This window comes from Micromys minutus (assembly GCF_963924665.1).
Source record: "Micromys minutus genome assembly, chromosome: 16".
NCBI lineage: Eukaryota > Metazoa > Chordata > Mammalia > Rodentia > Muridae > Micromys > Micromys minutus.
Genome location: NC_137985.1, coordinates 44,285,061 through 44,302,795, shown reverse-complemented (window position 1 = coordinate 44,302,795; position 17,735 = coordinate 44,285,061). Strand labels below are relative to the sequence as shown.

The 17,735-nt window shown below is 36.4% G+C and overlaps 1 protein-coding gene across 1 annotated transcript in view; it reads left to right on the top strand.

Moving 5' to 3' along the window:
* DDX10 (DEAD-box helicase 10) overlaps nucleotides 1–17,735 on the top strand; it is a 120,372-nt gene that overhangs the window by 86,559 nt on the left and 16,078 nt on the right. The window lies entirely within an intron of this gene.

Here is a 17,735-nt window from a genome sequence, read left to right as displayed (position 1 = left end):
CTTGAAAACTAAAATTTTATTGCTGTTGTTATTATTATCATCAACAAGAAGTGATTTATTTTTGCTGTATTTTCTTGCTTTGGGAAAAAGATAATTGCCAGATATCTATAATATTTCATGCAGAAAGATTTTCCTCGTCCATGTTTTTTTTTTTAATTATTGTTGATATATTACAGGATTGAGAGATTTCTTTACTTGAAGACAACTCTTGAATTTGTTATTTTATGGTGTATGGTGTAGCTGTTCTTCAACATCATCTAGCATGCTTAGCCTTTCAGAAATGCTTTCGTCAGGATTGTCCTTGAACAATAAGTCTATGAAATAAGTGATAGCGTTAGTTACAGCCATTCAACTGCCAGGAGATGCCTCTGATTAGAAAACCTACCCAAGTGACATGGGTCAGATCATAACTGGTGAAATGGAAATGTCCTCAGATGTCTGTCTTAGGCGCAGCCACATTCTTTTGGCCTTATTTAGGACTTTGTTTTGTCTCTTGACATTTTTACTTTAACAAATCTTACTTGGGCAGTATGTAGGATGTTTAGGAGGAAATAGTAGAATGAGTTTCTGAATTAATCTGTGGTTCTTCGTCTAAACCTTTGAAGATTTGTATACATGTGAATTCGTCTCCATCACTCTAGTTCCCTGAACTTTTTCTTATTAATGCAGCCATTTTGGAGAATGTCAGTAGTTTGCTACAGTAAATATTTGGCTTTGCATTGTGCCATGTTTCTTGGTCTAGGCATATAACCAAAGAAATGCGTACATGCTTATGCCAAAACTGTTCAATAGCAACACTAGTCTTAATCATTAAACATTGAAAATTAACCAAATTATGGAGTAGATATTTTGTAGTGTAGCCATACATTGCAGTATTATGTATCTGCCATTGCTGTAACAGAAACAAATTTCACAAAAACAAATGAGCAAAATAAGACAGATGAAGACTTAATGTATAATCTTTCTCAATGCAAAACTTTAGGGTTAGAGTTAGAATACAGGACTGATTTTAGGGGTGAGGTATTGCCACTGAAAAGGATGATCTCCATGGGAGATTTCTAAGGAGTTTGAATTATGATTCCTAATTTGGTTAGTTATGTGGTTGTAACCACTTATCAGACTATATGCTGTGATCTGTGCATGTTCCTAAATGTATAGTATACTCATTGCCTTGGCAAAATACCTGACAAGAGCTACTTTAGGAAGGAAGTGTTTATTTTGACTATGGTTTGAGAGTTCAGTACGTCATGGTGAGGAAGGAAGCCAAAGCAGCAGAAGCTGGAGGTGACTGCTCACATTTTATTCTTCTTCAGTCAAGAAACAGATGAAGTGTTGGTCCTTAGCTTGGTTTCTCCCTTCTTATTCAGTCCTGGACCCTAGCTCATTGAATGGTACCACACACATTTGGGGTAGGGCTTTTGTCTTCAGTTAACCTAATCTAGAGAATATCTTATAGATACGCCAAGAAATTCATTTTTATGGCAATAATCAAGAGTAACCACCACACACAGCATACTTCAAATAGAATTTTTTTAAATTGAAAATGAAGAGGTAGGTTAGGTTTTTCTAAGAAGTATCAGCTCAGATGTGTAAGTTTGGAGATTCTTGAATATAAGATTATGAATAACTTTTATAAGTAATAAGAACTATAACCCCTAAAAGGGGGCTTAAATGAAAGCTCTGAAAGTTAATAATTTATATTATAAATTATATTATAAATTATATAATAAATTATATTATCCATATACTTAAATTTAAGATTTCCATATTCCAAGAAATGTGATGATTCACCTCCTAAAATTTATGTTTCTCTCAAATAAGAAAATGAATAGTTCTTGTGGTTCTGTAGCTTGGAAGATGCTACTATTGAACCTTTGTTTCCTAAACTCCACTTACCCTTAAATGTTTTGGCCTTCTCTGTACAGCTGTTGCTTGCTGTTTTATAGTGCTCCTTTGAGAAAAACAAAAGGAAGAAAAAGAACAAATATTCTCTAAGCAAAGGTGGAAACATTAGAATGGATGAAAACATCCATGCTGTGAATTCTTCATTGTAATAATCTGATAATGAGTTATGGGTCTCCCTTAATCAGTAATTCCCAAGCTCCCCCTCCCAAGTTGCTCTTAGAACAAGAGGTTTGGAAGCTCATTTCTGGCCCATAAGTTTTGTGGACCAGGACATATCATATTAACTGCAGTTTCTTCTGTAATAACAGCAGTGATGTAACCTGCATTGTCAACCTTCCAGGACTCTTGTGAGGATTATACATCTATGTAGTAAGCTGTAATTTCTTAAAAAGATGTAAATTATTGCTATCAGCACTATTATATGTGTCCTTTAAGATAAACTTACTCTGAGATACCCAGGATCAGTGAGAGCTAGAGTGTTGTCGCTAGACATCCAGCACCTTCCTTCCTTTGTCTTTCCCATCTAAATATTTGGGTGGAAGGTATATTTGCATGCATTTATACAGTATGCATAATTAAGATACTACAACCACCCCACTAAGAGTCACAGATATAAGTTGAAATTTCCTTCTTTATAAATTCTTTATGTTAAGACCTGATTTACATTAAAGTCCTGAGGTAAGAATCCCTTTTTGGTTCACCTTATGCTTCCATACGATGATGTCTATGTGAGGATAAGTGTATCCTCTTGAATCAGTTTAAACTCAGCATCCACAGTTCTAGTTGTGTTTTGGGGTACCTCCCAGCATCTCTTGTTTTTTTCTCTCTAAACTTTCAAACAGCATAAAAAAAATATACAAAACTGATACTAACCTAATCTAGTCTAATGATTACGTTAGATTAGTATATCTAATGGTCTGAGATTCTGGTCTCTTGTTTTTGGTGCTGGCAAAGGTCACGATGGCATTAAATAAATCTACTATGGCTCAGCTGTTTTGGATTAGATGTCTTGCAGCCTCCTTTTTAGGATTACAATTCCAGATTCTTATATATTAGCTAATAAAGTATTCACTATCAGTTTTATATTCTGTCAAACATTTCTACATAACATTGACAGATGTGTGGGCTTCTTTTATATAGCATTTCCAACAGTAGTCAGAATGTAGAAGAAAACTGTAATCACCACAGAGCTTTTATCTGATTTTATAAGAGGTTTTAGAGAACATAATGGTTTTGAGAATATAGAATATATCAGATTTTACTGGCAATGCAAAAGGGTAAAAGGAGACATAGCTAAATAATTTGATGAATAATAGAGGGTATTAGATACCAAGAGGTGGGAAGATCCTAAAAGGATTCATCTTTTTGCTCTATAGGTCTTGAAGTGCCTATCATGTGTTAGTCTTGATAATGGCAAGGTAGAATCAAGCCTGTTCTTGAGTAGCTCAGTGCAATGACAGAAATTTGCCTTTCTGAGCCTGGCTTATTTCATATGGCATGATGATCTCTAGTTTTATTCATTTTTTCAGGTGGCATAATTTCATAGTTTGTAGCTGGGTAAACTTTTATTATTTATGTCACATTTTCTTTATCTAGTTATTTATTAATGGATGCTTTAAGATACAGATTAATTCTGTAACTTAGTTTAAAATAATGCTTAAGTAAACAAAGATCACACAATTATCTCTATTGTACATTGGCCTAGATCCCTGGGGTTATATATATCCAGGTGTGGCATGGGTTCCTGGAATTTATGACCATGTGAACACGAAACAGTGAAAAACACTTTCCCATTTCAGTTTTTTCCAATGAATGAGCTCAATTGGGGAAGCACTTCTTTTTCATTGTTTAATGTTCAAATCTGGAAATACTAATATTTAAATGTCAGAGGAATCTTTTAGAATAACATATATTTGATGTTCTTGATCCTTCCCATTTGACATATTTCATCACATATTTATACTGAGAAACTTTTTATTAGTATTTGTTTGGGGGAGGGGGATCTTGGTACCCTTCTGAAGGTCACGTAATGTATAAACATTGCCCTAAATTTGAACAGACTTTGAGTCATGATTATGGATAGCAAAAAGAAGACTGAAAAAAATATTTATAGATCACAAAATCTCAATTTTGTTCTTGCTTGATATTCTGTAATTTTGTCAAAGGATTTTTTGTATTAAGAAAAGTTTAGTAGTCATTTTAGTTTCTAAAATTATTCTTTTTATAAAGTATGCTAAACCTGTTAAAACATTTTACAGGCGTTTTGACATTTAATATTTTTACTTTCACTGTAGAGAATTCTGGTAACATGTGGATATATATTAGAAGGCTGAAATTCAAGAATTTCTATAATCATTTATGTGTTTTTTTCCCTACTTAGAAAACTAGGAATAATTTTTAGTGTTTTGAACTCTTACATAATTGTGCCAAATTTTTATAATTCTATTTTAGTAAATTATCTAAACTAGTAAGGACATATCTAACAGGTACCTTACATTTCAAAACTGTGACATGGCATTGTCACTTAGGAATGTGGTGAGCTAGAATCATAGCTCCCATAGGGTCCCTGTGGCCTCTTGGCCACCTGTTGGACACATCTGGCTTGATTGTTTTGACAACCATATTTGTATAGACAGTTGCCTAATTGACATTTTTTTTTGGGGGTTTTAAGTGAGAATTTCAATATGTTTGAATGCAAGGTTCATATCTTTGTGCTCCAAATATGTTACTGCTATGTCTTTCTTACTTCAGGAAATGATGTATCTATCCTTCCATTAGGTGAACAGAAATCTTAGAAATACTCATGACTTTTTGTTCATACTCTTCCAGAGCTTATCAGAAAGTGCTTTTTATTTTACCTTAAAAATGGGAAATTTGCTATAGTGCAGATATGTCTGAAGTTATTGTTAACTAATAGTGATATACTATAGTTACATTTTATACTTTCTTTTAATTGTTTTTTTATTTACTTTCCAAATACTGCCTCCTTCTCAACCCCTTCTCTGAAAGTTCTTCACTTCATTCCCTCTCTCCTTTGATTCTGAAAGGGTTCTTGACCATCTACCCTACCCACCCCACCCACTCCCACTTCTTACCTTCCTTTACCGTCTGTATGCTCCTTCCCTGGGGCATCAGGATTAGGCATGTTCTATCCCACTGAAGCCAGACAAGGCAGTCCTCTACTACTTGTGTGCTGGGAGCCATGGACCAGCCCAAGTATGCTCCTTAGTCTTTGGGAGCTCCCAGGGTTCCAGGCTAGTTGATACTGTTGGTCTTACTATGGGATTGCAATAAGCTCCTTCAATCCTTCCCTTAACTCTTCCATAGAGGTCCCGACCTCAGTCCAGTGGTTGGCTGTAAGTATCAGCATCTGTTTCAGTCAGCTGCTGGTAGAGCTTCTTCAAGGACAGCCATGATAACTAGGCTCCTGTCCGCAAGCACAACATGGCATCAGTGATAGTGTCAGGGTTTAGTGCCTGCCCATGGGATGGATCCCAAGGTATGCAAGTCACTGGAGGGCCTTTCCTTCAGTCTCTGCTTTATTTTTGTCCCTGCATATCTTTTAGACAGGATAAATTCTGGGTCAAAAAATTTGAAGGTAGGTGGGTGGCCCCATACCTCAACTGGGGGCCCTGTCTATTTACTGGAGGTGGTCTCTTCGAGTTCCATCTTCCTACTGTTGAGCATTTTGGTTAAGGTCATCCCCATTGAGTCTTGGAAGCCTCTCACATCCCAGGTCTCTCGGACTTTCTAAAGGTTCCTCTCACCTTCCATTCCATTCATTCTCTTAGCCCTCTGGGCTTCTCTCCTCTTTCATACCTGATCTTGCCCCCTCTTTCCAAACTTCCCTCTTCTCTCCTACCCAGCTCCCTCCTTCCTTTTGCCTCTTGTGATTATTTTCTTCCATCTCCTAAGTGGGATTGAAACATACTTATTTGGGCCTTCCTTATTAAATTTCTTATGGTCTGTGGGTTTTATCATGGACATTTTTTTTTTTTTTTTTTTTTTTTTTTTTGGGTTAATATTAACTTATCAGTGAGTATATACCATGCATATCTTTTCGGTCTGGGTTACCTTACTCAGGATAGTATTTTCTAGTTCCATCCATTTGCCTGCAAAATTCATGATATACTCATTTTTAATAGCTAAATAGTATTCCACTGTGTAAATAAACCACATTTTCTCTATCTGTTCTTTGGTTGAGGGATATCTGGGTTCTTTCCAGCTTCTGGGTATATTGTGAATAAGGCTGCTATGAAATAGTGGAGAATGTGTCCTTGTGGTATGGTGGAACATCTTTTGGGTATATGCCTAGGAGTGGTATCTGGGTCTTAATGTAGAACTATTTTTAATTTTCCGAGGAACTGTCAGATTAGTTTCCCAGAGTGGTTGTACCAGTTTGCATTCCCACCAGCAATAGGGGGTGTTCCCTTACTCCACATCCTCGCCAGCTTGTGCTTTCGCTAGAGTTTTTTATTTTAACCACACTGAACAGTTGTTTGTCTCATGAGATTCCATTTACTGATTGCTGGTCTTACCTTTTTACTTCCATATTCCTGTTTAGGGTCTGCCTGAGCCTATGCGTTAAAACATTACCCTTTTTCTCTAGTACTTTCAGAGTATTTGGTCTTATGTTGTAATCATATCCACTTAGAGATTTTTGTAAGGTTAAAGAAATAAAGTTCTAGTTTCATTGTTCTGCATTTGATATGCAGATATCTCAACACCATTTATTGAATATACTGTCATTTCTCCAACGTGTGTGTGTGTGTGTCTATATATATGTATTTTACCTCTTTTCAGAAACTAGGTAGTTGAAGTTATGTGGACTTACATATGGGCCCTGCATTCTATTATACTGTTTTGTATGTCTATTTTTGTGCCATTCATGCTGTCTTATTACTGTGGTTTAGTAAGATATTTCTCTTGCAAGTAAGATACTCTTTGGCTTTTAGAAAAGAAAACCCACAAATAATACGCTCCCACTTAAAACTGTGTGCACACTTCCTCATTGATTCTGATTCAGTAAACTTTTATCTAACATGACCTTGTCTGACAATCCAAATATAAACGTGTTTGTTTTTTATAGTAAGTTATCATCCATAGAGGACTCAAGAAGCCCACGATAACATTTGTAAATTAATAGATTTATAAATGGGATACCATGAGGATACTGAGTGAATCAAAGAAAAGTGAACCAGTAAAGAAAAGTGAGATATACAGGCTGTGCCTTAGGGGAGGCATGTTAAAGTTTAGTTCTGACCTGGTAGGCATGACAGTTTCCTTATTCCCTCAGACATACATTTGCTTCCTGATCGTCTTCATGGTTGGACACATTTCTACATGCAGTTTTCTTTCCATGTCTCATCCTACTACTCAGTATTCAGAGGTCATCTGACTCATGCCCTGCCTTTCATGAAGACACCCCACATGCACCGTCCTCCCAGGATGCCTCCTGAGCTCCTCTGACTCATGGTAGCTACCCTGATTGCAGGACATTGTGTTCTTCATTACCTATCTTTTGTGGTGGCAGAAATTGCATTTTAAGCCAGCACTGCTCTGTGATCAACTTTATGTACTTAGAGAAATGTTTTAATCTTAAAATCTGGTAAGATGGTATATTCCTTCAATCTCAACCCCAGCAACTCTCCTGCAGGCCTTCAAGGATGCTTCATGTTCCTGAACTCTTCACAGGAACTTACATAGTTGAGATTAGACTATAGTCAGTAAAATCAGATTGGCCTGACAGATTAAAGTCTCTGTGAAAAAATTCTTGAAGGAATAACCTTTCTCAATACCTAGAATTTCCAGTGTAGACTTTCTCAAGTTACGTATGGTTCAGTAGATAGCTTAACCACTTTCTCAAGAAAATGTAGACTTCTGCAAAATGTCAGACTGTTCCACCTTTGTACTTTGTAAGCTCAAGTATGGTGTGAGCCAGTTGTCATCATAGTGCTATACCCCAAGTGCCATAGTTTATATCTTGAGAGCCTTAAGGATTCTCAAAACACATCTATTAAAACATACTGTTCCAGGAGAACAATATGTAATCATGCAATGTTACAATAATTCATGCTTAGGATTATGGTCCCAGTCACTTGAGTTTGGCAAGTAGCAAGTATGGAATCAGAAATCTACCCAGTACTTGATGGTAAGTCTTTAGGCAGAGAGCAAAGGAAGGAAAAAAGGGAGGGAGGGAGGGAAATTTATACAAATGCATACAGGGGGTAGGTTAGTTATGATTTCCAGATATGCACTTCAGAGTGTTTCTCCTGTGTGAGCAAAACACATTTTTCCTGTTGTTATTTTGTTTTTGTTTCGTTGAGTGGAAAATTATCTTTATTGGTCCCCTATTATACCTGTTCATAAAAGATTTGTGGAAAAATGTAAAAGGAAGGAATGAAAAATTTAGCAGTTGGTCATCATTGTGCAAATGAATTTCATCAAATCCTAATTTCCTGTTATTAAAATTATAAACTGGGTAAATAACTTTTTGGTTAAAAGAAGCTATTGTTTGAGCATGTTTTAATGATAGTTGTAATGAGCAGGTTTTTAATGAACAGCAAGACTGAAAGTTAGAAAAAGAACAGAACTGGTATGTTTTAAAGTATCTGTGTTGTATTTGTATGCACATTTATGTGTGAGTGTAGATCTGTGTACAGGTGCGCAGTGTGCAGAAGCCTGAGGGTGACCCTGGGTATCTTCCTGTATCACTCTCCATCTTTGTGAGTTACAACCACAGAGGTTAGATAGCTAGTAAGTTTTCAGCCTGCAGATTGGCTAGTCTGACTGTCCCTGCCTGTGTAATTGCAGGCACACTGTCATGCCTGGCTTTTATGAATACTCAGATCTAATTTAGGTTCTCACTTTGCAACCAAGTCCCTTGTTGTTGTCTTTAAGGTAAAGATAAGAATTTGGTACTAGTTAAAAGTCACCTCTGTTCTGGGTATGCAGCACTTAAGTTGAAGAATATAGTAGAACTTTAAATGTAGATTTATTACATTTTTAAATGAGATATCAATCTTTTTTCTAATTACAAGTCATTGTTTATCAAGCTAAAGATCGTGGATTTTTCTGATTTTAGTGTTATTCAGATCAGTTAAATTTGAAAATTTCAGCCTAAAATGAATACTGGAACAAATTTAACAAAATATTATGACCGAATTAGCAAAATTAATAGGATTTGGAATGTAAAATATCTTAGAAAATGTTTTGTTCTCATAGGTATATTGTTTTATAAAATATTTTTCTAGTATAGGCAACTGTGCTATTTTAGTGAAATATTTGTGAAGTTTGAAAGAAAGTTTAGTTTTCCCAAAAAATTCTTATTTTTGAGCAAGAGCAGTTCTTTTATTGCTATAAGGAATATGGAATGATTTGTCCCTTTGGTGTTTAGAATTTATTTTTATTTTATATGTATATGTATATGTATGTATGTGTACCATGTGTGTGAGTGATGCCTGTAGAGGGCAGAAGAGGGTGTCTAATTCCCTGATATTGCAGTTACATATGACTGTGGGTCACTATGTTGGGGCTGGGGACTGAATCTGGGTTCTTCCTCAGCTTCTAACCACTGAACCATCTCTCTAGTGCACCCTTCCAACATTCTTTTTATTAGAAACTTTGTACTTACAGAAATCTTATAGAAAAATTGGATTTATAGTTGTAATTTATATTCTAGAGTCTATTTTATTTATGGGGGGCAATTTAAAAATTAGGTGACAAATGAAATTTTAGACAACTTGTAATTTAAGTTTAACTAGACTGGAAATAGTTACTTTAGTTAACAGAAGTTACTATTTGTCTAAATAACTTAAGTTTGTATGCTGTGGTTAGTTTTACAAAGCACCAGAAAGTAAAAATAACTCTATTTTGAAATGTGTACAAGCACCCTTAGCCACTCAGTACTCTTCTGGAACTTTTCCATGGTACAAAACCCAATCTTTAAGTGAATAACTTCTATTTAGCTATGCGCATGACTGACTTCTCTGTATTAGTTACATTCAGATCTCCTTGGAATATAAACATGATGAAAACTTACTATTTTATTATACAAAATTATTTCTTTGCAATGGATAGTAAAGATTCACTATGTTTGTTAAGTGTTATAAAGAAGTTGAAACCAAATTTAGCTTCAAACCAAAAAAATCATGTATCTTTGAGGGTTTTTTTGATCAGAACCAAATAATAGGGCATGCTGATTCACTATTGTTATCACCAGAAATATTTCAAAGGATTACAGTTTTCACTCCAAGTCTGAGAGTTCTGGTTAGCAACAAAAATAAGATCAAAGTCTCATTCTCACAGAGCAGACACTCCGCCGTGAGCTATGCACAAAGCGGCTACCTGTCCTGCTTTCCGCTTCATAAACTATGGACCGACATTAGCCTGCCGTCCAGAGCACCATCTTCGTTTCTTCCTGGGCGCTGTAATGCCTTTGTGGCCTGAAGTAAACCTTTCGTACACAAAAGACAGTCACCTCGATTTTCTTTTAGCTGCAGTTCTCCATTTACCGAGCATGACTAGAATGTTTTCATATATCATATTTTACCAACTTAATGATCCAGAGACGTGATTCGGAGCACTAATGTACATATTGATGGAAAACGACCTGAGGTTGGACCGGAGAGAAGCAGCAGCTTGCAGCTCTTTCAGAGGATCCGTTTTCAGTTCAAGTTCTCACAGGAAGTAGCTCATAATCACTTGTAATTGCAGCTCCAGGGGACTTAACCATCTTTTTTTTTTTCCTACACTGCACATAGGTATCCCACACTTCTCAGGCATAAACACATACATACAAACACAAAATCTAAACAAACAAAAATCTCGAAACAGAATGAAAGTGACTTGCATAGATCTATTTGCCTATGAATTTAAAAAAGAATCACAAACCCATATACATAAAAACTAGCTACCAAGAGTAATGGCTATAGAACAGTTCTTGTTATTAATTTTTAAATGTATAGATGTTGGCCCACTTAAATTTATTTAAAAGGTAAAACATATTAACAGATGTATGGTGAATCCAACTTCAAAAATCAGTCTAGTCCTTTGATGATGTTTAAAACTTAAAGCCTTTTCTTTATTTTTCCTGTGTATTTCAGCTTTTGTATGTCCCAGGGAGAATTTGGTGTAGGTGTATTCCTTGTGGTATGTTACTGTAAGTACATACCACACAATACACTTATTCAAAGATATTTGGATTCTTACATGTCTAGCCACCAGACTTCCTTGTTTAGACACTAAAATGCATAGATTTTAAAGTTACCATCTTATATTAGAGCACAAAGTGGAGTTGGGTTTATTGTTACAGCAACACCATAGTCTCTACCCCGACTATCACCAAGTTCTCTATAAAAATGATATCTTGATGTGTACAAAAAGATATCTAAGCCAGTTGATGGCATAATATCTTCCTATGGTTGCTTGTTTGAGGGTAATTTTTGAGTTTCTGTCTTTGCCAGATATGCAGTATTCATATAATCTTGTGAGAATGGTGTCATCTGACCTTGGAAGACTTACAAAGACTAAAGATGTAGTTTTAGTTTTCCTATTAACTTGTTCTACAACCCATGAGAATGTGCTTTACCCTACCTTCCCAAGACCTGCATGTGTTCCTTACTTGTGTGTGTATTTGAAATCTGTAAAATAAGGGTTTTAGCTGGGTATTTTTGTAAATCTTATATAACTTAACCAGTATTTAACATACAACAGATTGATTCTTTTCATCTTGCAAAACTGTACCCTCGACCCACTGGCCACATCCTTCTTCCACATTCAGCCTCTGGCTGATGGTTTGGGTATAATGTTCCCGAAATGTCCATGAGCTGTAACGCCCTGTTATTACTGCTTCCATCATTTGTTAAGGATCTTCATTGACAACCAAGCTTTTTAAAGAACTTATTTATTCTTTTTTTTAATAGTTCAGATTTTATCCCCCTCTCACTCCACTCTCTGTTTCACATCTCATCGCTGCCCACCCCATCCCCGAATCTCCAAAAGGATATGCCCAACCCCCATCCCTGTCCTGCCAGACCTCCTCACTCCCTCGGGCTACTAATCTCTTCAGGGTTAGGTGAATCTTGACTGAGTCCAGACCCAGCAGTTCTCTGCTGTATATGTGTTGGGGCCTCATATCAGCGGGTGTATGCTGCCTGACTGGTGGTCCAGTGTCTGAGACCTCGGGGGTCCAGGTTAGTTGAGACTGCAGGTCTTCCTACAGGATCACCTCCTCCTCCTCAGCTTCCAGCTTTCCCCTAATTCAACCATAGGGTCAGCAGCTCCTGTCCATTGCTTGGGTGCAAATATCTGCATCTGACTCTTTTAGCTGCTTACTGAGTCTTTCAGAGGCAGTCACAATAGTCTCTTTTGTGAGCACTCCATAGTAGTGTCAGCCTGGGGGTCTCCCCTTGAGCTGGATTTCAGTTTGGGCCTGTTGCTGTACCTCCTTTTCCTCAGGCTCTTCTCCATTTCCATCCCTGCAGTTCTTTCAGACAGGAACAATTATAGGCCAGAATTTTTGACTGTGGGATGGCAACCCCATCCCTCACTTGATGCCCTGTCTTTCTGCTGGAGGTAGGCTGTACATGTTCCCTTTCTCCACTGTAGGGCATTTCATCTAAGATCCTTCCCTTTGAGTCCTGAGAGTCTATTACCTCCCAGGTCTCTGGTACATTCTGGAGGGTCCCCCAACCTCCTACCACCTGAGGTTGTCTGTTTTCATTCTTTTTGCAGGCCCTCAGGGCTTCAGTCCTGTTCCCCACCCAATACCTGATCATGTTCCCCTGTTCTCTCTGTCCCCTCTCCTAGCTAGGTCCCTCCCTCCCCCTTCCTGTGATTGCTTTCTTCTCCCGCCCAAGTGGGATTGAAGCATCCTTACTTGGACCTTCTGCTTGTTAACCTTTTTGAGCTCTGTGGAGTGTATCCTGGGTATTCTGTACTTTTTTTTTAAGGGGGGGATATTCACTTATCAGATCTGAGTTCCCTCACTCAGGATGGTATTTTCTCGTTCATCCAATTGACTGCAAAACTCAGGATGTCCTCGTTCTTAATAGCTGAATAGTATTCCACTGTGTAAATGAACCACATTTTCTGTATCCATTCTTCCATTGTGGGACATCTGGGTTCTCTCCAGCTTCTGGCTATCACAGACGAGGCTGCTGTGAACATGGTGGAGCATGTGCTCCTGTGGCGTAGAGGGGCATCTTTTGGGCATATGCCCCAGAGTGACTACCAAGCTTTGTACAGAGCACTTTATATTATCTTTCCTCAGTCTATAGACTCCCTAATTAGACGTTACTACTGTTTAAATCTGGGTAAGAGAACCAGAGACAGTTACCATCTAGCTGGCCTTCTGCTTCTTAGACTGTGAACGTAGGGACTCTACCTGCTTGGAGAGGGGATAGGCACTGCTTTTTCTAATAACGTTTCTGGATTCAACCTTGTACTATATTGCTTATATCCTTTGCCTTTACTCGTGTTATGCTGTCTTTCAAAACATCCTAAGGGGCTTCTCTGGGTGTCTCAGTCTCCTTTTTGTTGTTTCATTAACCACAGTTTAAATGATGTTTTTCACATGAAGCTTGTCTTATATTATCTGCCACCATTACAGTTCCAGTGTTAGATCTTGCCCTCCACTGGCTAAACTTCCATAGCAACCTGTGAACATACATTACTCTATTATTCACATTACAACTATGTATGTATGCCACAGACTCTATCAATGGAGAATATGATTTAAAACATAGGACATACTTTTATCAGAGTCAGTTACTATGTGTTCATATGTGTTTATTGTACATAATAAGAAATCTAGAATCTGATTGTGCTACTTAGTTTTTTTTTTAATATACCAAATAAGATTTGAACATGTGTTCTTTTCTAAGCTAATATTTATGTTAGAAGACATTCATATGTTTCAAGGTTTATCTTTCAAATATAAAACTAGCTTTTCATTATAGGATTTATTTTCAATCCCAAAATGGTAAACAGTGTACAAGAGTCTATGCTCATCTTAAAGATACTAAAGCTACACACTAGAATTCAGACTTTTCAGTTTGTGACTGTATTGGGGATGTTGGAATTTTTTCATGAATAAAAGCTTCAAAAATCATTTCTGTTCTAAATAAACTAGAAACTCAAACATATTGTTGCAGTCTTAAATTTCCTTACTTGTTAATAAGCAAGTATTATGTATAAACTTTTTCCTCTTGCTCTATCTACATTATAAACAAAGGGAAAATAAATTTACCAGTCAGCAAAATATGAAAGAAACAATGGTCTTATTAGGAATAATCAAAATATTAGGGATTTTAATATCCAAGGCAATAAAATATTATTATGGGATTGTAAGTGAGTTAAAATGTATCAGGAAATATTGTTGGGTTCTGAAAAACCAAAGACAAAACTATGTGGGAGTTTTTAAAGTTAAGTTTGAATAACCAGTAGATTTGAATTGCCTTTTGAGAGGCGGGGCTGCGGATATAGAGAGTGGAGAAAAGGAACACAGGAGAGTTGTGTTGCTCGTAATGAGACAGGCACTGTTCACATTCAGGCTTGCCCACTAATGGTGGGTCTGGTGTCATCTTCCAGCTGTGCTCTGTGACGTGACCAGTTGTCTAGAGTCAAGAGCAAAAAATATAATCAAGAATATATTGAAGATTGTTGGGCATGCAAGGGTATGATCTACAAGAGTTTATCTTGTAACACTGCAGACAATAACATATCCAGATTTCAACATGAAAAGAGATAGGTGTTGGAGACAAGTGTTCAAACTCTGCCATGTAACTGTCTTCATAATATTTCCTCTACTGCTCCCATAGATTATGTTTATATATTCATACTTATTTTTGGATCTGTTATATAAAACTATGTTTTAAGCTTACTGATTTTCTTAAAAATGAATTTTGTACCTCTTCATTCATTTTGAGATGGTAAATTAAAACTATTTATTGGCAATTTAAAACCAAACATTTTTTAAACAACTGTTGAGACTGGAAGTTCAGTATTAAGATGCTAGGACATCGAGAGTCTATTGATCTAATTACTGGTCTGAAGATAGTTGACCTTTTGCTATAATTGTACATGAAGTAAGGGAGTAGGAGTGAGATTAAATAGGTGGACAGACAGGGAGAAGGCTCATTAGATGAAAGGTAGTAAAGATGCTGAACTTCCAAGATGACTGACTTCTTCCTTATTCTTTCAACCTGAGACAGACACCTAGCAGAGTAGAACAGAAAGCCTGGTAGACATTTTGTCAAGCTGACGGAATTGCTGATGGACTACTCGAGCTTAGGGACAGGTCAGGATATGTTTGCCAGAGTTGTGATGAACCCTAATTTAGAGGTGGAAGGCAGAGTATCCTTAAAAGCCCTAGTCCTCAAAGAGAGACCTGGAGTTTGAGCTCCTAATACTCTTGTCTGCTTTGTAGAATGTCGAATGTCTGCCTGTGTGTGTGTGTGTGTGTGTGTGTGTGTGTGTGTGTGTGTGTGTGTGTGTAGACCTTGCTTGCCGTGCATGCTTCTTCACACTTCATAAAAGCCTTTCTTCATGGGCTAATTTTGTCTACTGCATCTGAGAGTTTGCCTGCTACTGCCTGTCGTGATTTAGCTTCTCTGCCCTGGAACCTTCCAATTTGTTAATAGGCAGAGAAAATGAACCCGATCTAGATTCTGCAATGGTAACAGTAGACAGAGCTTACTAGTTCTCAGGTCTTCCATTGGTTTTTGGAAACAGGGTTTCTCTGTGTAGCTTTGGCTGCTCTGTAGACCAAGCTGGCCTCAAACTCAGAGAGATCCACCTGCCTCTGTCTCCTGAGTGCTGGGATTTAAGGCACACACCGCCCCGTCCTGCTCCCTCCCCCTTTCAAGTGTTTTACAAATACCGATGTCATCCTCAAATGTTTTATTCTTCAGTGACCTTCTTTGTTGTGTTTCTGTTGTACCAATTTAGTTACTTTCCTGAGACAATGTTTAAGCGCTTTACCTCAGAAAGCTTCTGCTAACACAGTGACATTTTGCAATCAGTTCTGAGTGGATGGATGCACAACAGTATACTTGTATTGTCTCTAATGAAAATGAGTCTACAAGGAAATACAGTGATAGTATTATATTTAAGGACTATCTTTTAAACAACCTTTTGAAATCACAAAAGAAAGAATAACTAAAATATACATCTCCTTTGTTGTTATGACCAGAGAGAGTATACATCCAAGTTAAAAATAATTTAGGAGCAACTTTTATAGCATTTTTGTTTTTACAGTAAAAATTGTGTTTTAAAATAAAAGTATTAGATGTGCAGCATATTTTTCATAATATAGGTGTTACACATTTTGTACTTTTATATTTCTAATCTTCCTAAGAAGATACTAAAAGACAGAAAAGATTAGTATTAAAATGTCTTTTATTCTGATTTTAGAAATTGTATTTCTGAAAAGAACTGCTACCTTGAATTTACTTGTCATTGTCATAAATAGAGTGTATACAGAACAGACAATATGGTGGGTATGATCTGACAGGGTAGAAAGTAGCAAGGCCTAAGTATTGATTATTACAAATAATACCTGTTTGACAGTAAAATTTATTCTGGATTACCATTGTCTTATAAAATATTATATTGGAATATCGAGTGAGATCTTATTAACACAGCTCACCTACTAATATATTCCTGTTTCATTACATTAAGATAATGCTAAAAAGCCATACTAAATGGTAGATGTTATATAGTTGAACAAAGTAATTTATTTGAACTGTTAGGATTATAGATGACTCTCAAAGCCAAAAGAGCAGCTAGAAATTAGAGAAGCCACAGAAGCCAGTTGAGGAAGGTAGGACTAACTGCCTAAATATTCAGTTAGAAAATTTTGCTTTAAAAGCACTACTTAGAAACTTGAGAACAAAACAGATAAGCATCTATCTACATACCATGAATTAGTTCATATTTAGTATAAACTCAGCCATCCATAGAAAATGGGACAAAATCTAGTGTTTATGTAGAATGTTTTTTATTTATATTACTTATAAAAATACTTATAAAAATATCAGATGTGTAATAATAGCAGCAATGATATATAATTCATAAATAAGAAAAAGGTAATAGTAGAAACTGCCTCTACCTAGCTTGAAATTTAGCATAGACTTCAGTTATTTAAAGAAATAAAGAAAAAGGTATTCAACAAATTAAAGGAAAGTAGGATACTGCTGAGTAACAAGCAATCTCCACAGAACAATGCTAACTGTATAAAAAGCATGAAGGAAAACAACAACCTGGACATCCTATAAGTGTGTAATGACTCACCTGTATCTGCTAGAGAGTGTGAAGCACAGTGTTAGGAGAAAAGGATAGAAGATCTGAAGATCTTGTACAAATAAGCCTATCCAAAACTAAAACAAAAATGAAGAAAAAGGAATAGAGCTTAGAAGACTCCTGAAGAAGTCCAGTATATATTTGTACATAATCTTTTTGTACAAGTGAGGAAGTGGCTTAAATATGTAAAAAAATAATAACTAAAAACTCAAATTTAGTGAATGAATTATTCATTATTAACTTTAATCACTTGAATAAAAAAATCATTAGGTTTGTCATACTTGGTCCGAAAAAGATTTATAAATGTGTTAAGTAAAGGAAGCTTATTTCGACTTTCAAATTTGATATATATGTATATATATATATATCTCAAATGTATGTATATATATACACATTCATTCACGTAGCAGCATTTGCATCCAAATACCAGGCGGCCAAACTAATCTTTCAGAAACCAACTTGATAGAAATGATGCCTGCCCTCGAATGTGTAGGTCTCACTTTTGCATCACGTACTCCCTGCCCACT